Source organism: Balaenoptera physalus (genome assembly GCF_965194825.1).
Source record: "Balaenoptera physalus genome assembly, chromosome: 15".
In the NCBI taxonomy this organism is placed as follows: Eukaryota; Metazoa; Chordata; class Mammalia; order Artiodactyla; family Balaenopteridae; genus Balaenoptera; species Balaenoptera physalus.
The window spans coordinates 46,271,537-46,295,155 of record NC_138894.1 but is presented as its reverse complement, the minus strand read 5'-3'; the positions used below and the strand labels follow the sequence as shown (position 1 = coordinate 46,295,155).

The 23,619-nt window shown below is 38.9% G+C and overlaps 1 long non-coding RNA gene across 1 annotated transcript; it reads left to right on the top strand.

Annotated features, from left to right (window-relative positions):
* The first annotated feature begins 722 nt into the window (after positions 1-722).
* LOC309643719 lies at positions 723-11,556 on the top strand. Its single transcript, XR_014254026.1, has 2 exons — positions 723-4,959; positions 5,053-11,556. It is a non-coding gene; the product is annotated as an uncharacterized lncRNA (long non-coding RNA).
* Positions 11,557-23,619: the final 12,063 nt, after the last annotated feature.

Sequence of the window (23,619 nt, the reverse complement as noted above, 5' to 3'; positions counted from 1 at the left end):
CTCTGATCAAAAGGGTTTAGGTTTGTACATGTTCTACAGTGCTGTGACGGTCACAATTAAAAGAGGAAAACATGCTCATTTGATTTTTAACTGATGGTAACAAGGCAAATTACTTCTCCCCTGGGGGGACTGTACCGCTGAATTTTTACAAACAGAATTTATCAGAATTTGATTTTCTTCAGAATGTGCTTTTAATTTTGTGGACATCTGTAATTCAAGCACAGGTACCACAAACATTTTAATCAAACTCGTAATAGCATTTGTTTTGCCAAATACTTTGAGGTTTTATCTTCCATTAATTCTGAATTCACATTTATTTAATTGAAATAAACATTAATGACAAAAGTTGTTTGCAAAGTCCCTTGATCTGAATCATTCCATCTTCTCAAAAATGTTCGGATGGGCTCTAGATCACAGGTTTTCATGGAAGAGGTGAACTTTGTAAATTTTAAGGTTGTTTCAAATGAGATTACCCTGGTAAAGATTCAACAAAACATTTAAGGGTAAAATACTGCAGAAAAGATAATTTGGTAACAGTGCTGATTCCATACTGTTGGGTCATTTTGTTATTGTCCTTCTTCAGAACACTCAGCCAGGTATTGTGAGATATGCTAAGTGCTTTGGAAGCTGAGGCTGAAGCCCTATCATGCTAATCTGCCACAGGCAAATCTTAGTATAAAAACAAACAAACAAATAATAATTTGTTTAATAATAACAATTCTTCAACCCTCAACTATTCCTTAAAGAACTATTATGAACCTCACCTTTTCACACAGCTCAGTTAAAAGGCACTGGGGATACCTAGCCAGTCCAATTCTTTTTTAAAATTTATTCATTTATTTATTTTTAGCTGCGTTGGGTCTTTGTTGCTGCGCGCGGGCTATCTCTTTGTGGCAAGCGGGGGTTACTCTTCATTGCAGTGCGGTGGCTTCTCTTTGTTGCGGAGCACGGGCTCTAGGCGCGCAGGCTCAGTAGTTTTGGCTCACGGGCTCAGTAGTTGTGGTGCACGGGCTCTAAAGCGCAGGCTCAGTATTTGTGGCACATGGGCTTAGTTGCTCCGCAGCATGTGGAATCTTCCCTGACCAGGGCTCGAACCCGTGTCCCCTTCATTGGCGGGTGGATTCTTAACCACTGCACCACCAGAGAAGTCCCTAGCCAGTTCATTTCTAATTGGCTAACTCTCTCATTTAAAGCTGATCTATCGGGGAGGATGATATGGGGATAATATTATTTCCACTTTTATAGGACTGTTGGGGGGGCGGGTAAATGATTTAGAGATCTAAAACAATTAGCACAGTATTTTCTGGCTAATCGTAAGGCCTCCAGAAATGTTAACTATTATTATTGTTGCACTGTGGGATCTTAGTTCCCTGACCAGGGATTAAACCCGGGCCCTTCACAGTGAGAGTGTGGAGTCCTAACCACTGGACCACCAGGGAATTCCCTGTTATTTTAATATTTGGGAAGTGCCCTTAAAAGTCTTTAAGATGGGAGATTGATATCCCTCTTCCTGTAACTTGAGTTGCTAAGACTGATGTGTGTTTGTTTAATGCAAGAAAGAAAAGAGGCACATAATAGTTCAGTGGTTGCTGTGACATCGTTTGTTACTTCGTTATACTAAACCTCTTGCCTTATTTAAGCAGTACAAACAGGATTTGTAGGAAGAGATAGGAAAACTATTTCCTGCTATGTGGTGGTGAGTGACCTGGGCTGTCTTCGGAGAGGTTTACTGAAGGAGAGAGTGAGGCTGCAGCATGGTCTTATAAAAGCTCTCTTTCCAAGATTATCTTTCCTTGAGAAAACGTAGCTAGTTTTGCTTTTACTATTTGTCTATGACAAGAGTAGTTCTTATCAAACTGTAGAAGAGTGGTTGCTAAATTAGTAGCTGCTGAGAATGCTGCTAGCTCTCTTAAGTGCCTTATCTCCTTCAGTCTCACAATAAACCCCCAAATCGGGTATTATCCCCATTTTATAGGTGGAGAAGAAAGTTCAGGGAGCTAAAGTAATCCGCACACTGGGATTGAAGTCTAGGCCTATCAGCACATTCCAACACCTTGAAACAATTTTACCTTGGATTACCTGAAACATTTTCTCTTAGAGTGCCTCCTGGCTCACTGGCAGCTCCTTCAAACTGAAAACAGGTGATCCCAGCTCACTCCCTGTGGTTCTAGCCTTGTTTATCCAAGTGCCTACTTGACATTTGTATCTGGAATATCAGTAGGTGTCTCCAACTTAACATAATAAAAGCAGGACTTGTGTTATACCTCCCCAACCCACCACCAACTCCCTGCTGGTTCAGTAAATGGCACTACTGCCCACTCAAGTGCACAAGCCGAATGTTTAGAAATTTCTCATAATTCCTCTTTTTCCTTCACTCCCCACATCCAATTCATCGGCAAGTCTGATATAAAACCTAACATCCATTTGCTTCCCTCCATCGCCATAATCCATCACTCCAAGTTATTAACATCTCCAAGCCTCCTAAGTGATTCCAGCTCCCACTCTAACCTCTAGTATTCACAAAGCAACTACAGTAATTTTGAAATGTGAATCAGATCACATCACACTCCAGTAGCACCTCATCAAACCTAGAATAAAATCCTACTTCCATTGCCCGGGCTTACAGAGCCCCACACAGCCTAGCCCTGGCTGCCTCTCAGTCTCCTTTGCCCTCTTGCTACTACATTCCAGTCACAGGGCCTACCTGGTCCTCCGATAAGTAAGCTCATTCCCACCATTTAGCTCCTTCACATTACTGTTCCCACTGTCTAGAAGCCTCCTTATTATAATTCAGATTTTAGGTTAGATGTCATTTCCTCACAGGAGGCATTTCCATGTACCCAATCTAAAGTAGCTACCCAAGTCACTCTCATTACATCATCATAGTTTATTTCTGTACAAATCACAAATCTGACATTATTACATCATTATTTTTTTCTTTTCTTTTTTTTCTTTGAGTCTTTATTGAATTTGTTACAATATGGCTTCTGTTTTATGTTTTGGTTTTTCGGCCCCTAGGCATGTGGGATCCCGACCAGGGATTGAACCCGCACCCCCTGCACTGGAAGGCAAAGTCTTAACCACTGGACCACCAGGGAAACCCCTTCTTTCTTTCTTTTTTGTCTGTTGGTTTGCAATTTGTCTTCCATGCTAGAAAATGAAATGCATCCAAATAGGAAAAGAAGTAGGGCTTCCCTGGTGGCGCAGTGGTTAAGAATCCGCCTGCCAATGCAGGGGACATGGGTTCAAGCCCTGGTCTGGGAAGATCCCACATGCCGCGGAGCAACTAAGCCTGTGTGCCACAACTACTGAGCCTGCGCTCTAGAGCCCGCGAGCCACAACTACTGAAGCCCATGCGCCTAGAGCCCGTGCTCTGCAACAAGAGAAGCCACCGCAATGAGAAGCCCGCTCACCGCAACAAAGAGTAGCCCCCACTGACCGCAACTAGAGAAAGCCCATGCACAGCAACGAAGACCCAACGCAGCCAAAAATAAATAAATAAAATAAATAAAATAAATTTTATAAAAAGTAAAACCATATCTATTCACAGATGACATGATCTTGTATATAGAAACTCCCAAGAAATCCACTAAAAAACTATTAGAACATATAATTAAGTTCAAGATTTCAGGATATACAATCAATATACAAAAATCAATTTATTTCTATATACTAGCAATGAAAAATATAAATATTAAATTTTTAAAAATTCCCTTTACAATAGCATCAAAAAGAATAAAATACTTAAGAAAAAATTTCACAAAAGAAGTGTAATATGTGTACTCTGAAAACTACAAGATATCGTTGAAAGAAATTAAAGAAGATCTAAATAAATGGGAAGATTATCCCATGTTCATGGATCAGAACACTTAATATTGTTAAGATGGTAATACCCTTCAACTTGATCTACAGATTCACCACAGTTCCTGTCAGATTTCCAGCTGGCTTCATTGTAGAAATTGACAAACCAATCCTAAAATTCATATGGAAACTCAAGGGACCCAGAACTGCCAAAACAATTTTGGAAAAGAACAAAGGGTTCAAACTTTCTGATTTCAACTCTTACTACAAAGGTGCAGTAATCAAGGCAGTGTAGTACTAGCATATGGATAGTCATACAGATCAATGAAACAGAACTGAGAGTCCAGAAATAAACCCATCTATTTATGGCCAACTGATTTTCAACAATAGTGCCAAGACCATTCAATGGCGAAAGAACAGTCTTTTCTACAAATGGTGCTGGGAAAATGATAGCTTCATGCAAAGGAGTGAAGTTAGACCCCATCTCACACTATATACAAAAAATTGATTCAAAATGGATCTAAGACCTAATTGTAAAAGCAGACTGTAAAACTCTTAGAGGAAAACACAGGGGTAAATCTTTACAACCTTGGATTTAGCAATGGATACTTAGATAAGACACTAAAAGCACAAGCAACAAAAGGAAAAATAGATAAATAGGACTTTACCAAGATTAAAAACATTTGTGCTTCAGTGGACACAATCAAGAAAGTGAAAAGACAGCCTATAGAATGGGAGAAAATATTTACAAATCACATATCTGATAAGGGACTTATATCCAGAATTTATAAAGAACTCTTACAACTCAAAATTTAAAAAAGACAACCCAGTTTTTTAAATGGTAAAGGATTTGAATAGACATTTCTCCAAAGAAGATGGCCATTTGGCCAAAACCACTTGAAAAGATGCTCAACATCATTAGCCATGAGGGAAATGCAAATGAAAACCACGAGTTACCACTTCATACCCAGTAGAATGGCTATCACCAAAAAGCCACCTAATAATGTTGCCAGGAATGTGGCAAAATTGGAATCCTCATGAACTCCTGGTGAGAATGTAAAATGGAGCAGCTATTTTGCACTTTGCAAAGCAGTCTGGAAGTTCTTCAAAAGAAATTAAACATAGAGTTACCATTTATCTACCAATTTACCCTAACAGGTATATCATTTTCTATTTAGTCTCTTCTTATGTTTACCTATATGCACATATCCATGCACAGAACAGTATTATCTGCTTTTTTCTTTTTTCCAGATGGAGAAACTGAGTCCCAGACATGGCAACTTGTCTAAGAGAAACAGAAAAGAATGACCTGAGCAATGTGCCCTTGATGACGGTATTGCTATGTTAAACAAGTTAACACATGCATGTAAAGCAATTAGAACAGTGCCTGACATACGTAAGTGCTCAAAAAATGTAAAATATTATTAGACCATTATCACTTAGAAATAACTATGTTGTGCTCATTCCCACTTTTGGCCTTGCCTCATGCTGTTCTCCCATCTAGATTGCTCTCTTGCTTTGCTACCTATTGAAGTTTTCCCCTTGCTCCAGGTCCCTGCTCAAATGTCACCTTCTCCATGAATCTGCTGACCTCTCTCTTCTCTGAATCGTGTTGCATTCACAACGTTGCCACAGTTTAGCAGTCAGATGTTCTCAGTGCTTTTGCTGCTGTTATTGACCTTGACTCCCCAACCAACTCTTAATGCTGTGTTAGTAAAATTATATATGAAACAAACAACGGTGTTCACATTTGTTAATTTTGAGTGGTAGGTTGTTTTAGACTATGCTTGTCTGTGGATAATGTATTTTCCCAAATTAAAGAAAAAAATTGAGGACTTCCCTGGTGGTCCAGTGGTTAAGACTTCGCCTTCCAATGCAGGGGGTACGGATTGATCTCTGGTCATAGAGCTAAGATCCCACATGCCTCACGGCCAAAAACCAAAACATAAAACAGAAGCAATATTGTAACAAATTCAAGAAAGACTTTAAAAATGGTCCACATCAAAAATTCTTTAAAAAAAAAAATGGAGCCAACCAGAAGCTATTGACCATTGAAATTATGAGACTCTCAAGAGACTTCCCTAGCGGTCCAGTGGTTTAAGACTCCACGCTTCCACTGCAGGGGGCACGGGTTTGATCCCTGGTCGGGGAACTAAGATCCCACATGCCGGTGAGAATTTCAAAAAAAATTAAGAAAAAGTGAAACTTCAGCAAGAAACATAGGCAACTGTCAGAATTATTTTACATCAAGAACAAATACTTGAGGGGGGATTTCTAAAGTGCATTATTCATTTCTAATGTTAAGTAGTCATATACTCAGGGAAGAAACATCACTTTTTCCCAGTAAGTGATGTGCGATAGCTGAATATTTGTTAAATATCTAGCTTTGTCCAACAAATCAGTGTAAGTCTCTCTGACAGTGGTTCTGGAGTGGGCCTAGGTTAGTATTTTTTTAAAGGTCACCAGGTGACTCTATTGCAGACACGTTGAGAACCATACTGCTATGTGACATGGTATCTTTAAATGACTAATACTGTAAACCTCAGTCAGAGTTGTGTTCAGGAGCATAAAAAGAAATCGGGAAAGCATAGATTCTGACATCAGAGTGCTGCCACAAGGCGGCGCTAAAAGCTCAAGGAAACCATAGTTTAAATTAAATCACATTAAGCTTCATGCTTGCTTAGTCTTCCTTACCAAGTGTGCATACACATATTGTTTGTAGAAGGAAACAGAATATTGGGGAAAGAGCTGACAAGAGGAATTTTAGCTAATAAGGAATCCTAGAAGGCAAATGAGAAAAAGGTAGAAAAGCAGAAAAACAAAACGAGAAACACCACTTAAAAGATCAAGCTTAAATATGACGCCCTTCTTCAATGCCAGAATTGTCTATTCTCATAGCCATGCTTTTGTATGTTTATTCTAAAGGTTTTATATGCATTTAGAAGTCTCTAATAGTTCTGAAAAATTGAGAGAGGAAAAATGTTAAAAAAATCAAAATAAGTGATGGGAAATGAATTAATGCAAATTCTTAAATATAGAATAATGAAATGTTTCTCCTTTTAATAAATATTTTAACTTAGCAAAACTATGTCTTCTAAATGAGTAAGTTGAGGTCCAAAATATCTAGCCTGCAAAACTCTGCAGTGTCCTCACTGCAGTTATCTGAAGGCTTGCCACCCTGTTCCTCCTAGCCAGCTGGGCAGAGACACAAAGACACAGAGAAGCATTAGACAGGTTTACACCAATATGTTAATAGAGGTTATTTCAGGGATGGAGCAGGTGAGGCAGAATTATAGATGCTCTTTCTTTTCATTGTTGTTTGCCTGTGTTTTCTTTTTAATTATTATTAAATATTTCAACTAGACAGAAAAGTACAGAGGATAATACAACAAACATTCAGGTACCTACCACCCAGCATTTTAACATAATAATATGATATATATATATTTTTTTAAGAAATGAAGCATTTCAAATACCCTCACCCTATATAGATAACACTGCTTCTAGCTCTTCCTTTCCCAGAAGTAAACACTTCCCTGAATTTGATGTTTATTATGCCCATGCATGTTGTTATACTTTTACTACATATACTATGTATCCATAACATAATATACTATTTAAACTTTATATAGTGAACTCATCTCCTTATATGATTTTTTATACTCTAAATTATGTTTTTGAGATTTATACATTTTGAGACAGATAGCTTCTGTTTGTTTATTTTAGCTACTCTATAGTCATCTATTCTATGAATCTACAAAAATGTATATATCTATTTCCTGTCAGTGGGCAGTGAGTTTATTTTCAGTTTTTTTCTTAAAATAATGCTGCAATAAAAACTTTCCATCATTGTCCTTGTGCATATATGAGTTGCACAAATTGACTAAAAGTTTCCAAACTTTTCTCCAGAGTTGCTGTACCAGCTTGGCCTCCTGCTAGCAGTATGTGAGGGTCCCTGTTGTTCACCTTCCTCACCAACAATGAAGGTTGTATCAGTCAGGATGACTAAATTAAGCCACAATAACCAAGAACCACCAGTGACTTAATTCAAAGGTTTGTTTCTTGCTGCAAGTGCAGTGCAGGTAAACAGTGAAGGGCCGTTCGTCGCAGTCACTCAGGGACCTGGGCTGAGAGGATCCATCCTGACACGTGCTTCTGAGAGGCAGGGAGAAAGAGCTAAAGGGCTCGCACTCTGGCTGTGAAAGTTGCTGCACAGAAGTGACGGACATCACTTCTGCTCACATTTAATTGGCCAAAACAAGACGTGATCACCTCAAAGCATCCCCATTCCTACCTTTAGGGTCTGAATGTTTGTGAATGGTTACCAAGGTACTGATAGACTTTAATTTTTATTAGTCTAATGAGTATGAAATGGTGACTTGTTATTTTTATTTATATGCTCCTGATTATTACTGAGGTTGAGCATATATTCAGATGTTTATTGCCCAAGTGTGTTTAGTCTTTTGAAAATTGCCTGTTGATATCCTTTGCCCATTTTTCTATTGAGTTTTTTAAATCTGATTTTGTAGGATATGTTTATAATCTGGCTACTAATCCTTTATTGATTCTATGCACTATAAATATCTTCTTCCAGACTGTGGCATTGCTTTCCACTTTGTTTAAGGTGCCTTTGTTCGTGGAATTTAATTTTAACGTAGTCATATTTGACAGTTTTTTCCCTTATGGTTAGTACTTTCTGAGTCTCATTTAAGAAATCCTTTCTTTTTCTTTTTTTTTTTTTTAATTTATTTATTTGTTTGTTTTTATTTTTGGTCGTGTTGGGTCTTCATTGTGGTGCGCGGGCTTCTCATTGTCATGGCCTCTCCTGTTGCGGAGCATGGGCTCCAGGCGCGCGGGCTTCAGTAGTTGTGGCACACAGGCTCAGTAGTTGTGGCCACGGGCCTAGTTGCTCCGCGGCATGTGGGATCTTCCCGGACCAGGGCTCAAACCCTTGTCCCCTGCATTGGCAGGCGGATTCCCAACCACTGCGCCACCAAGGAAGCCCAAGAAATCCTTTCTTATTCAAATATTTACACCAATATTTACTTTCAAAAGTTTTTAAATTTTGGGACTTCCCAGTTGGCGCAGTGGTTAAGAATCCACCTGCCAATGCAGGGGACACGGGTTCGAGCCCTGGTCCAGGAAGATCCCACATGCCGCGGAGCAAGTATGCCCATGCACCACAACTACTGAGCCTGCGCTCTAGAGCCTGCAAGCCACAACTACTGAGCCCCTGTGCTGCAACTACTGAAGCCCGTGCTCCTAGAGCCTGTGCTCTGCAACAAGAGAAGCCACCACAATGAGAAGCCCGTGCACCGCAATGAAGAGTAGCCCCCGCTCGCCGCAACTAGAGAAAGCCCGCGCGCAGCAACGAAGACCCAACACAGCCAAAAATAAATTTAAAAGTTTTTTAAAAGTTTTAAAGTTTTGCCTTTTCACACTTAGAACTTTAATCTATCTGGTATTGACTTCGTGTGTGATACAAAGTGGGGATCTGATTCTTTTTTCTTTTTTTAATATTTATTTATTTTATTTATTTGGTTGCGCCGGGTCTTAGTTGTGGCTTTCAGGCTCCTTAGTTGTGGCTCACAGGCTCCTTTGTTGTGACACATGGGCTCCTTAGTTGCAGCAGGCAGTTTCCTTTAGTTGTGGCTCACGGGCTCCTTAGTTGTGGCATGGATGTGGGATCCAGTTCCCCAACCAGGGATTGAACCCTAGTTGATCCATTGGGAGCACAGAGTCTTAACCACGGCACCACCAGTGAAGTCCCGGGATCTGATTCTTATTTTTTTCCATTTAAATATAAAATGATTTCAGCTTCATTCATACTTTCTTCCCTGACTTATAATGCTGCCTGTCATGTAGTATCATGTTTCCATTTATGTATAAGCTTTTCTGGGATCCTTAGTTTGTTCCATTGGTCTTTGTCTAATCCTGTGCTAGAACTACACTGTCTTAATTACTACAGCTTTCTTTTTTTAACTTTTTTTTTTTTAATTTCTTTTTGGCTGCATTTGTTGCTGCGCACAGGCTTTCTCTAGTTGCAGTGAGCTGGGGCTACTCTTCGTTGCGGTGTGCATGCTTCTCATTGCGGTGGCTTCTTTTGTTGTGGTGCACGGGCTCAGTAGTTGTGGCGCACGGGCTTAGTTGCTCCATGGCATGTGGGATCTTCCTGGACTAGGGGTCTAACCCATGTCCCCTGCATTGGCAGGTGGATTGTTAACCACTGTGCCACTGGGGAAGTCCCTACTATGGCTTTTTAAAGGCCTTTATATCTGATTAAGTCCAACTACCTTGTTCTATTTTTTTAAACAAATTTATTTATTTATTTATTTATTTATTTATTTATTTTTGGCTCTGTTGGGTCTTCGTTGCTGGGCGCGAGCTTTCTCTAGTTGCGGTGAGCGGGGGCTACTCTTCATTGCGGTGCACGGGCTTCTCATTGCAGTGGCTTCTCTTGTTGCGGAGCACGGGCTCTAGGCACGCGGGCTTCAGTAGTTGTGGCATGTGGACTCAGTAGTTGTGGCTCATGAGCTCTAAAGCGCAGGCTCAGTAGTTGTGGCGCACGGACTTACTTGCTCCGCAGCATGTGGGATCTTCCCGGACCAGGGCTCGAACCCGTGTCCCCTGCATTGGCAGGGGAATTCTTAACCACTGCGCCACCAGGGAAGTCCCTTGTTTTTTAAAAATAGTTTACCTGGTTTAAAAATTAAAGACTATAAAAAGATTGTATGTCAGGAAACGGAAACCATACTAGGTGTTTCACTAGATGGGTTTAATATTAGAAATTGGTTAGGGACTTCACTGGTTGTCCAGTGGTTAGGACTCCACACTTCCACTGCAGGGGGCACGGGTTTGATCCCTGGTCTGGGAAATAAGATCCCACAAGCCACTTAGCCAAAAAAAAAAAAAGAAATTGATTAAACAGGCAATGGAGGATTTAAAAAATGAAAAGAGGACATTGAGGTACTAGAGTAATTGTAGGTATAGACACCACCCTTAAGGCTGAGGAAACAAAGTGAAGAAGTTTCCTATTTATCATTTGTACTTTTACTTGGTAAATGGTGTCTTTTGGCCATTCAGAGTTTTTATGTTTAGCTACTCAAATTTACCAATCTAATCTTTCATGACTTTAGATTTTGAGTCACATGTAGAAAGGTCTTTCACATTTAAAGGCTATAAAGAAATTCTCCATGTTTTCTTCTAGAACTTGTATGATTTTATTTTTCCCATTTAAGTATTTGATTCATTTGAAAGTTTTCATGGTATAATGTGTGAACTATGGATGCAACTTTATTTTTCTTCAGATGGCTACCCAGTTTCCAAGGGGTCGATAAACACGCATTGGATAGAATTCTTTCCTCCACTAGTTTGAGATGCTGAATTTATTACACACTAAATTCTGGTTTAAGGTAATTCTAACTGCAAATCCCAAAATGGCTCAAACACAATAGAAGTTTACCTTTCATTTGAATAAAATCCAAATAGGTGGGGCTTCCCTGCCAATGCAGGGGATATGGGTTCGAGCCCTGGTCTGGGAAGATCCCACATGCCACGGAGCAACTAAGCCCGTGAGCCACAATTACTGAAGCCTTCACGCCTAGAGTCCGTGCTCCACAACAAGAGAAGCCACCGCAATGAGAAGCCCGCACACTGCAACAAAGAGTAGCCCCCACTCGCCGCAACTAGAGAAAGCCCACGCACAGCAACAAAGACCCAATGCAGCCAAAAATAAATAAATAAATAAATAAAATTTATTTTGAAAAAAATATATATATTCACTATTTTGCTTAGCAATATATCCATTTTAGTTCAACAACAAACACATTTATTTATTTTTGCAACAAGAAACAGAAATCAACCAAAAAATAAAAAAACTGCTTATCAATGGGCAGCAGGAATGAGGTAGAGGGGTTAGGGTTGGAGAAGCTAGGCTTCTCTGAGCATAACTCTTTATATAGTTTTTATTTTTAAAAACTTTATTTTGAAATCATTATGTTGTAGGAAAAAATAGAGCACCAGAGGATGGTCTTGTCCCATGTCTTGAGTGAGTCCCTGGCACCAGCCACCAAGTGAGGGTCCTTCATTTCATGCAGAAAAGAATTCAAGAGCAGGCCATAGTAAAGTGAAAGCAGGTTTATTTAGAGAGATAACACACTTCACAGAGTTTGGGCCATCTCAGAAGGTGAGAGCGGCCTCAAGGTGTGCGGATGATTAGTTTTTATGGACTGGGTAATTTCACAGGTTAACAAGTGGCAGGAATATTCTAACTATCTTGGAGAAGGAGTGGGGATTTCCAGGAATTGGGGCACCACCCACTTTTTGGCCTTTTATGGTCGGCCTCAGAACTGTCATGGCACCTGTGGGTGTGTCCTTTAGCATATGCTAATATATTACAATGAGTGTATAATAAGGCTCAAGGTCTATTGGCAGTCGAATCTTGTGCCATCTTGGGCCTAGTAGGTTCTAACCAGTTTTCGTGGTATCCTGTTCTTAATGGTTGTGCCCTGCCCTCTTCCTTCCTGTCTCAATTATAGATTCACTGGGTACTATAACGTAGCCAAATTGACACATAAAATGATTAAGTGGGGATGAAATAGGAAGCATGAGAGTCAAGAGCTGTTTAGGAAATAAAATCAACAAAACTTGGAAATTGAGTTATGAAATGGTAGGACGGGGTGGAAAATTGAGGATAATCTCAAGATTTTTTCTTGGAAGAGCCACTGGCTGAAATGAGAAATTAAAATAGAAGAGCAGACTTGGATTGGGGCATCTGGTAGAACTGTGCCCAGCTTCTTGTCATTCACACTGAAACAAACATTCTAGGAGAGAGCCCCACCCAGGAGTTGTCAGCTACCTAGAAGTCAATTCATTGTATGCAGAAGAACTCAGCTAAACCACTGAGAAGCCACTGTGTCTAGAAAAGTGCCATTACATGTTTTGAATATAAATAGATTAGTAAACTTTCAGCATATAAACTAAGGTTTAAAAAAGAAGTACATAGATAAAATGACAAGAGATTCTCCTCATTGTTTGGGACAGAGAGGAGAAACAAATAATTGCAAAGTTGTTTTTCCCTAAACTGCATACACTTCACTTTAGGCTGTAATGATTATATGACGTATGTATTGCATTATTGTGTCTTTGTCAAACAACAAAAACTTGAACTTAGCCCTTTTTTGCTACAGAAAGTGTCCTTTTAGTGACTTTTAAAAATTGATTGGCATTTTATAATGAACTTAACAATGTAAAAATGGGATTTGGTTCCCAAGCTATTTTTGTACTTCGCCCTCAAATAACTGACTAGGAAAAAAATAAACTGACTAAAAAGGAACTAGAAGAGTCTTCCACTACCTTAGCTAGGAATGGACTACAAAAGTTTTTTCCCAAGGTACAGTGCACAATTGTTCAGAGTAAAGCACATAGAGCTCTTAGCATTCAATGCATTTTCTTTATATCTCTAAAGTTCCTTAAATATTTAACCATATATATCAGGAAAAGGACAACTGGAGAGTAGAAGTTCAATTGCAGGCTTTTTGTATCAATGGCATGTACATAAAAGATTCAGAGATGACCCAGACAGATCTCTGTGTGAGCTGTGTATATATGATAGTGCTACCATATTTCTCATATTTAATGATATTCTACTTTTGGAATTTTAGTGTATGTATACAAAAAGGGGTTTAATAACTCAACCGTGGTTCTGATTTGTCTTATATTAATCATTTCTTAAAATTCTTGTATGTGCTTTTTACAATAAAAAGTAAAAGTAAGTGATGCCCCCCCCAAAAAAAAGAATGAAAAAACAAGGTGTATCTATATCGTAGTGAAATTCACAATGCCACAGATAAAGAGAAGACTCTAAAACCTTCTGCAGAGGGAAAAAACCAAGCCATAGTCAAATTACAGGGAATTGAAATGACATTGTATTCTCAAGAGCAACATGGGAAAGTAGAGGACAATGGAGCAAGGCAAAGAAGACAATAGAAAATGCTTTGAATCTTGAATTCTGTGCCTAAACTATCAGGTATGAGAGCTGAGTGGAGAGATCTTTAGTTAATCAATGACTCAGGAAGTTTACCTTCCATACATACTGTCTCAGGAGGTTATTTGTGTATGTAATACACCAACAAAAGGAAAAGAAGGTGTGGTTACCCAAAAAACAAGGGACCCAACAGAGGAGAGACATGAAGAGGACCTTCTTTCAGTCATGCACTGGAACCAGAGAAGAAAGTACAATCAGAGAAAAAAGTCTTTGGCTCTTCAGTGAAAAGTATTTACACAATCATAGTAATGTAAACATTGTTGTTTGGTTTTCCAGTTTTAGAATCAACATATGTGGGAAGGGGGCAGGGTCGTCCCTGCAATCCCTTTGTTCATCGCTCACCCTTCTTTCCTACTCCATTCAAGCTATACCTTGGTCTCTACTGGGCCACACAGACGGTGATCAGATGAAGATGTGACTCCATCTCAGTGACTGCTGAGGTTGAGAGGAAGCCAGTGACTAGATAAATGAATTATGTGTCCAGGGAAGCCAGCAGTGGGATGGATGTGATTCAAAGGAGTGAGGGGACTGTGAGTGGAGGTTTGAACTGGTTATAATTGGATTTATAAAAATCAAATCCCTGAATGTGGTGAAGTAAATTCATTAATCCACTAAATATAACATATATTCTTTTAACTTTCCTATACACTGGAAAACAGCTATCTAAAGAAATCTTTAAAGATTATTCAATCAAATTAAGGAGTGTTATGTGGAAGATAATGTTGGTTGCTTACCCAGCAGCCATTCCCTTCTTTCTTTGCTAATAGAATTCCAATTTTGTTCAGGTATTAAGTGGTAAAATGCTTGTAAAGGAAGCTGACCCTTTACTAGCCCCAGAAGGTGAATTTTGATTAGTCCAGCCTAGTAATGGTGATTCAGACTCCCTTGCCAGTGGTTCATTTAAGCAGGAGCATGTGATTATGGATAATGGGAGGTGAGGGAAAGTCTGTTGTAGCGCTTCTGGGAAATTTTCCCTGATGTTTAAAAATAGGCATGAGTAAGGGATGTACTCTTCTTCCCTTTCAGGCCTTTGGATGTTGTAATGTCAGAACATTAAGCTTGGAGTTGCTGAAACCGTATTGCAGTCATGAGGAGAGCCAAGAGAGGAGGACAAAGCTGCTATGCTGAGAGACGGAAGAGGGGAACAATTTAATGAAAATCTGGGGCTGGTGATTAACACTTTGGCTAAACTACCCCAGAACATTTTGTGAGAACATGTTTTTTTTTTTTATTGTTTCAGACAGTTGAGTTAGATTTCCTGTTACTTGCAAGCAAATGCATCCTAACAGAGCCAAAAGAATTCTAGGGGGAAAAAAAAAAAAGAGTTCTAAGGAATTCTGGCCAAGATAGTAAATATATTTTCTAAAAGTGATTTCTGGCTTCCCTGGTGGCGCAGTGGTTAAGAATCCGCCTGCCAATGCAGGGGACACAGGTTCATGCCCTGGTCTGGGAAGATCCCACATGCCGCAGAGCAACTAAGCCCGTGCACCACAGCTACTGAGCCTGCGCTCTAGAGCCTGTGAGCCACCACTACTGAGCCCATGTGCCACAACTACTGAAGCCCATGCGCCTAGAGCCCGTGCTCTGCAACAAGAGAAGCCACCGCAATAAGAAGCCCTCGCACTGCAAGGAAGAGTAGCCCCTTCTCGCCACAAGTAGAGAAAGCCTGCACACAGCAACAAAGACCCAACGCAGCCAAAAATGAATGAATGAATGAATTTTTTAAAGTGATTTCTGAAACCAATTGAATTAATCTTTTTTTAAAAAAACAGTTTATTTTGAAGTAATTCTGAACTTACAGAAAAGTTTTAAGACTAGTACAGAGAATTCCCATATATACCCAAAGACCACATTCAAGTTTTGTGAATTGTCCCAATTATATTCTTTTTTATAAAATTGATTTTTATTGGCGTATAGTTGATTTACAATGTTGTGTTAGTTTCTTCTGTACAGCAAAGTGAATCAGTTATACATATACATATATCTACTTTTTTTTAGATTCTATTCCCATATAGGTCATTACAGAGTACTGAGTCGAGTTCCCTGTGCTATACAGTAGGTTCTTATTAGTTATCTATTTTATATATAGTAGTGTGTCTATGTCAATCTCAATCTCCCAGTTTATCCCTTCCCCACCACCCCCCTTCCCACTTGGTAACCATAAGTTTGTTTCCTACATCTGTGACTCTATTTCTGTTTTGTAAATAGGTTCATTTGTACCATTCTTTTCTATTTCACGTGTAAGCGATATCATACGGTATTTGTCTTTGCCTGACTTACTTTACTCAGTATGACAATCTCTGGGTCCATCCATGTTGCTGCAAATGGCATTATTTTGTTCTTTTTTATGGCTGAGTAATATTCCATTGTATATATGTACCACATCTTCTTTATCCATTCATCCGTCAATGGACGTTTAGGTTTCTTCCATGTCTTGGCTATTGTAGATAGTGCTGCAATGAACGTTGGGGTACAGGTATCTTTTCAAATTATGGTTTTCTCTGGATATATGCCCAGGAGTGGTATTGCTGGATCATATGGTAGCTCTATTTTTAGTTTTTTAAGGAATCCCCATACTGTTCTTGATAGTGACTGTACCAATTTACATTCCCACCAGCAGTGTAGGAGAGTTCCCTTTTCACCACACCCTCTCCAGCATTTATTGTTTGTAGATTTTTTGATGATGTCAATTATATTCTTTATATTCTGTCAATTATATTCTGCCAATTATATTCTTTATATTACCTATAAAGGATCCAATCTGGGTTCGTGCCTTGTACTTAATTGTCATGTCTCTCCAGACTGTTTCAATCTGGGACAGTTCCTGAGTCTCTGAGTTTCACGCCCTTGACATTTTTGAAGATTATAAGACATAGTATTTTCATAGACTGTCCCTCAGTTTGGATTTGTCCGATGAACACTCATATCCTATTGAGTGATACACAGTGCCAGTTTGTACATTGTTGGTGGTGTTAAATTTGATCACTTGATTAAGATGATGTCTTCTAATTTTCTCCATTGTGAGTTATTTTTCTTCTTTGTAATTAATAAGTATTTTGTGTGGAGATACTATGAAACTATACAAATACTTAGTTCCTCATCACATTTTTATCTACTAGTGTTAGCACCTATTGATGATTCTTTCTTCAATTACTACTGTGATAGTTGCCAAATGGTATTTTTGTATTTCTCTCTTACTATAAGAAAAAGCTGTCTCTTCTCCCCCTATTTTATTCATTTGTTTATATCATGGATTCTATTTAATTCAATGAGTTATAATATATAAATATCATCGGTTCGGGCTTCCCTGGTGGCGCAGTGGTTAGGAGTCTGCCTGCTAATGCAGGGGACACGGGTACGAGCCCTGGTCTGGGAAGATCCCACATGCCGCGGAGCAACTAAGCCCATGCGCCACAACTACTGAGCCTACATGCTGCAACTACTGAAGCCCATGTGCCTAGAGCCCGTGCTTGGCAACAAGAGAGGACACCACAATGAGAAGCCCGCACACCACAAAGAAGAGTAGCCCCCACTCCCCGCAATTAGAGAAAGCCCGTGCGCAGCAATGAAGACCCAACACAGCCAAAAATAAATAAATAAAATAAATAAATTTATTTTTTTTTTAAAAAGAAATATAATGAGGTTCAAGGTGATTAAATGCCTGTGGTGACTCTGCTAGAATGTACCAGAAATGGGGTTAAATATATATATATATATATCATTGGTTCGATGCTCAAATTATCGCAGACTTGGCCAGTGGGAGCCCCTTCAAGCCGGATCCTGAGTCCTCTTGGCATCTCTCCATCATTTATTTTTATCACTTCCATACTTCTCAGCACAATAAGATGTTCCAAGCTCAACTTGTATTTTCCCTATTCCTCTCTGGAATCAGCTATTTATTCAAGGAACACTGGTTCCTTTTAGTGACGATGTTATTTAGAAACCAACATCTAGGTCCTAGATACACTCTACTGGGATATTTCTGCTTCCAGTCCCACTCTGTGGTCAGACCTAGGAAGTATAAGTATATACCTTCCTTCTATATTTATTTCTGTAACTATCCACCTGTATTGTAAACTATTATTTCACATTGATAACTCCAAACCCAGGTCAGTACCACGGGATTCATCTAATTTTCTCCCTTTTTCTTTTTGTTTCTTGTCAGTCAGTGAGAAATCTGGCTACCATTATCTGAAATATATATATATTTTAAAATATTTTATTTATTTTGGCTGCACTGGGTCTTAGTTGCGGCACACGGGATCTTCGCTGTGGCATATGGGATCTTTTAGTTGCAGCATGCAGACTCTTAGTTGTGGCATGTGGGCTTCTTAGTTGTGGCACATGGGCTTCTTAGTTGCGGCATGTGGACTTCTTAGTTGAGGCATGCAGACTCTTAGTTGTGACATGCCTGCAGGATCTAGTTCCCTGACCAGGGATTAAACCTGGGCCCCCTGCATTGGGAGTGTGGAGTCTTACCTACTGGACCGCCAGGGAAGTCCCTGAAATATTTTTTATTATGTGTTGAATCCTCTGTATGAGCCAGTCTCCTGCCCCTGCCCCTGCCACTCTCTCCAATGCTCTCCTCACAATGGGTTGCCATTACCTGCTACCATAGAGTTATCCTTGTTGCCCTGCTCTGATATCATCCTTATATGGGCCACCATTACGTTCTCCCTTGTGAAATCAATCAATTCTGAAAATAAATAGCAGAGGATCCTTTTCTTTGCTAATAAACAAGTACCATGTGAAATCAAGAAATTACTCAAGTTTATTTAACTTTTTTAAAAAATTTATTTATTTTATTTATTTTTGGCTGCGTTGGGTCTTCGTTGCTGTATGCGGGCTTTCTCTAGTTGCGGCGAGCGGGGGCTAATCTTCGTTGCAGTGTGCAGGCTTCTCATTGCAGTGGTGTCTCTTGTTGTGGAGCACAGGCTCTAGGCGCGCGGGCTCAGTAGTTGTGGTGCATGGGCTCTAGAGCACAGGCTCAGTAGTTGTGGCACACGGGCTTAGTTGCTCCGCGGCATGTGGGATCTTCCCAGACCAGGGCTCGAACCCATATCCCCTGCACTGGCAGGGGGATTCTTAACCACTGCGCCGCCAGGGAAGCCCTATTTTTTAGTATTTTAGTTTTACATAGTAGGCTTGTTAAGAACTAAGGAAATATATTTGCTATCGAGTGATCAATTTGACAAAAATCTATTATCTTTACACAAACCAATGCAATTTTTTTTTAATGTCTGAAACATTTATATTAACATATTTCCATACATATTTCCATACAAATACAAATATAAGATTTTTAGAAATTTCATGTAATGTCTGAAACATTTATATTAACATATTTCCATACATATTTCCATACAAATACAAATATAAGATTTTTAGAAATTTCATGTAATGTCTGAAACATTTATATTAACATATTTCCATACAAATACAAATATAAGATTTTTAGAAATTTCATGTAATGTCTGAAACATTTATATTAACATATTTCCATACAAATAACCCAATGAAAGTTTAGTATTAGTTGTTTTGTTTGTTTTTTTATACTGCAGGTTCTTATTAGGCATCGATTTTATACACATCAGTGTATACATGTCAATCCCAATTGCCCAATTCAGCACACCACCATCCCCACCTCACCGCAGTTTTCCCCCCTTGGTGTCCATATGTCCATTCTCTACATCTGTGTCTCAACTTCTGCCCTGCAAACTGGCTCATCTGTACCATTTTTCTAGGTTCCACATACATGCATTAATATACGATATTTGTTTTTCTCTTTCTGACTTACTTCACTCTGTATGAACCAATGCAATTTTTAAAATATTCAGCACCATTCTAAGATTTCAATGAAGAAAACAAAACAAATTTGATTTTAGGAACAAAGCACTTTTAGCAGAGTTTTAAAATAAAAATTTCTTCCGTATTCACTTCTGGTATAACACGGACTTTTATCATTATTTGACTTATATGACTGCCGTATTTTTTCTCAAGTTGACATAAAACCTGTGAAAATATCCAAAAAAAAGGCAGTGACGATCCTCTAGTATTCCAGCATAGTCTTTCAGAGTCAGAGGTGACAATATATATCAAACGTTAAGGACTTTTTGAGATTTGTAAGGGGATTTCAAAATGTTGGAAATATGAGTGAAAACTGTGATAGTATTTATATGGGGTTGGATAATAGGAAAAAAATTTTAATTTTAATGTTTTCTCTCTTGATAAGAATTCCTTGAGTGATAGATCACAAGTTCCCTTCCATAAAGCAAAAGCATATGTTTTTCCACAGACTACCAAACACATTTGGACATCTATCCAGGTTGTAAATGTAGATTTCAGATAAGATTATACTTATATATAATGTGGTCTGTCTCCTACTTCTCAACATCTCCTAAACACTCACTTCTCACAACACCCACCCCTCTCAGCTGATGCCCCATCTCATTCCATTTTTTATTGAAAAAAAAAAGGGAGACTATCTCATCTCCTTCCACCATATCTATCATTTACCTATACTTCCAGCCTCCTTCTCCTTGCCTCCTGTATCAAAATTGACCAATCACTCTGCTTCTACCCTGGATCCCTTTGGCTCTCACTGGCCTAGAACTTCACTCCCCTCTCCTACATCAGCTCTATCAGGACATACCACCCCAAAATATGTCACTTTGGCATATTGATTATTTTGAGCCAAGGGCACTTAAGAAACAGCAGATGCAGGAAGGGCTCTCTGGCTTCCTTTTTTCTACCTAAAAAACACCATAAAATTTCGAATGAGAAAGGTGTCCTCCCTGTACCAGGAAGAGAAGAAAACTTTTATCACCATAGACTGGGAATCAATGCTGAAATAGATCTCTACAAACAAACTTACTAAAATAACTCATCTGTTTTGCCCTGCCCCAATATATCTCGAAGCCACTTTCCTTTAATTTACTGCACCAGCCCAAACCCCTTTATCTTGTCATTTCTTCACAAGTTTATGGTGTCTTCGTCTAAAAGGTATAAAAGCTTTCTAATCTAGTCAATTCTTCAGGCCTTCAGTCTCTTGTAAAGGCCCCATGTACATGTAAAAATTTAATAAAACTTGTATACCTTTCTCCTGCTCATCTGTCCTAATGTTAGCTTAATTCTGAAGCCCACCTGGAGACCCTAAGAGGGTAGAGAAGAATTTTTCCTCCCCTCCACTCCCATCAGCTCCAAAACATGCCTCATCTCATACTTTATATCATCCCTCTTGACCCAATATTTACCCTTCAGCCACTATCCCATTTCTCCATTCTCCCTCACAGCAAAACCTGAAAGAATTTTTCCTCAGTAGTGGTCTTCAAAGTTTTTTGCTTACAACACCCTAGAAGAATTTTGTAAAGCTATGTACCCCCTTGGCACGTTATTAGTTTAACTTTTAAATTTTTTCACATTGTTTATATAGTTGCAAAGGCTGTAATTTCCAGAATATTGTAAATATTGGTGTTTTAACACTGCCACATCAGTCTTTAAAATATATCAGTAAATCTAAATATGATATTCATCATTCACTAAAAAACCAAAAACAATTTAAAAAGCTCATCTTTAGCGCACAAATTTTACATCATTCCTTTTTTTAAGTTTAACTCCTAGTTCTAATTCACTTTCTTCATAGAATTTTATCCTAATGTAACATAGCTTATGCTTCAAAGTCTTCTATTGATTACCTATCATACTTTTTTGAAAACAAGTATATGAAATTAAAATGTTTACATTTTTCCTGTGACCAGAAGTCTCTAAAAGTTAAAGTGTCTTGTGGATTTGTTGTAATTATTAAAACATAACAGATCAAAATCACATTGAAGTAAAATTTTATTGGAAATGCTATCTTAAGTGAAATGAGTAGATTTTTTGGATTGGCTTATATTTCTCTCTCTCTCTTTTTTTTTTTTTTGGTTGCATGGCTTGCGGGATTTTAGTTCCCCAACCAGGGATCAAACCCAGGCCCTTGGCAGTGAAAGCGAAAGCGCGGAGTCCTAACCACTGGACTGCCAGAGAATTCCCTGATTGGCTTATATTTTTGAGGATAGCTTGCTGCTCAGAATGATGGGGCTCAGCATCAATTAAATTCCAATTTTTCATTTTTATGTGATAAGAAACTTGTTCACATTACTAAGTAAACAGAAATAGAAGAAAATATGTTGCAGCAATATCAGTCATTTCTTTGGACTCCTAAATTAATGCCCCAAATGACTCTGTGTACTATTATCACATTATCATCTTCTTCAATTTTGTTGAAAGAATATGAAAACACCCAACATTCAAAATAATTTATTGGACTTACTGCTTTCTCAACTCAATGTCAGTGTTGTGAATTGTCCCTCTGCTTGTCATCCCTGGACATTTTGCACCCTGGGGCAATATGCCATTGTCATACAAGGAGGAGATGTATGCCTTTCTTTTGGAAAAAGGGAAAAGAGTGACTGTGGAAGCTGAAGTGGGAAAGGGGAACCTGTGCCCACAACACAGGCCTGCTCTCAAGAAGAGTGTTTTTAGGAAAATGCAATTTTAGAAAAGAGTTTATATGAAATTGAAGACCTGAAAATTAGTCCCTTGGAAAGTCTTTGTGTGTCCTAGTTTAAAGACCACTGGTATACACATTCTTTTTCTACTGACTCCTATTCTCTCTTAAAATCCACCCTAATTGCACCTCTGACCCCACAATGCCATTGAAAATACTTTTACAAAGGCCATCAACAATATCCACATTGCTAAATCCAAATAAACATCAAGAGTAAGAAGTAGTTATAAGCTTCAGGAAAAGATAAAAAGAAATTCTAATGCAGAAATCTGACCCAAAGTTGCTATTAAAGAACTTACTCTCACAGTGGTCGAACACAGTGCACCTATTTTATAACTAACTTTATTAATAAAGACCAGGACACGGGATACATTAGTTTAGGGACAGGTCTCCTGATCCAACTGGCTCCAAGCACGAGCGCCATAGTTGTGCAAAGCTGCATTTATGCAGCCATGGCTCTGGTCCATTTTCTGAAATAAGCTGGCCCATTAGAGCTTTGATGAAGTATCTCACCAGGCATCGGCAGCTTCTGAAATGGTAGGAAAAACTGCGTGTTTTGAAGAAACATTTGGCTCAGCCATCGCTATCTCACCCTCTTCTTAGCAGGTACTATCTGACATTTCAAACTATTATTTAGAAAGGGAAATTTAAAATATTAAGGTAAAGTTTGGCAGGACTCACTAACAAAAGATTCACTGGTCCCTAAACAAACTTCTCTCTTTAGACCACATATAACCAGGTATTGAACACAAGATGTTTTGCGGGGAGGGGAGAGTGGAGCCAACATTACAGCTTCTTATTGGGGAAAACAGTCCTCAGGCATCCGGAACCGCCTTTCCAGGATTCAGTTTAAAAACCTTGGGCATTACCTCTAGAGCTTTCAAAAAGCCTCACAAAATGCAGAAACGTGACTGGTGCAGCATTCTTTTTGGAGTCGATGGTATCCTTCGGTAAGGTTTAATTCTCCATCGCGTCAACCAAACGGGGAAAGTCAGAGCATCTTTTTCTCCTTGAATAATAGATTCTTTTCCCCCAGGCTTTTCCGTCTAGAAGCCTCTCTCTCTCTGTCGCAGAATATGGTACATTAAAAAGTATATAGCTTACTATTAGACTCCTGACACGCTTGAAAGTCATTTATCATCTACTTCCTCCTCAATATAAAGCATCAATTTGAGACTCGCTGTAGACACTGTTTAGAGAGGGGCGGTGATGAATACCCGCTGAC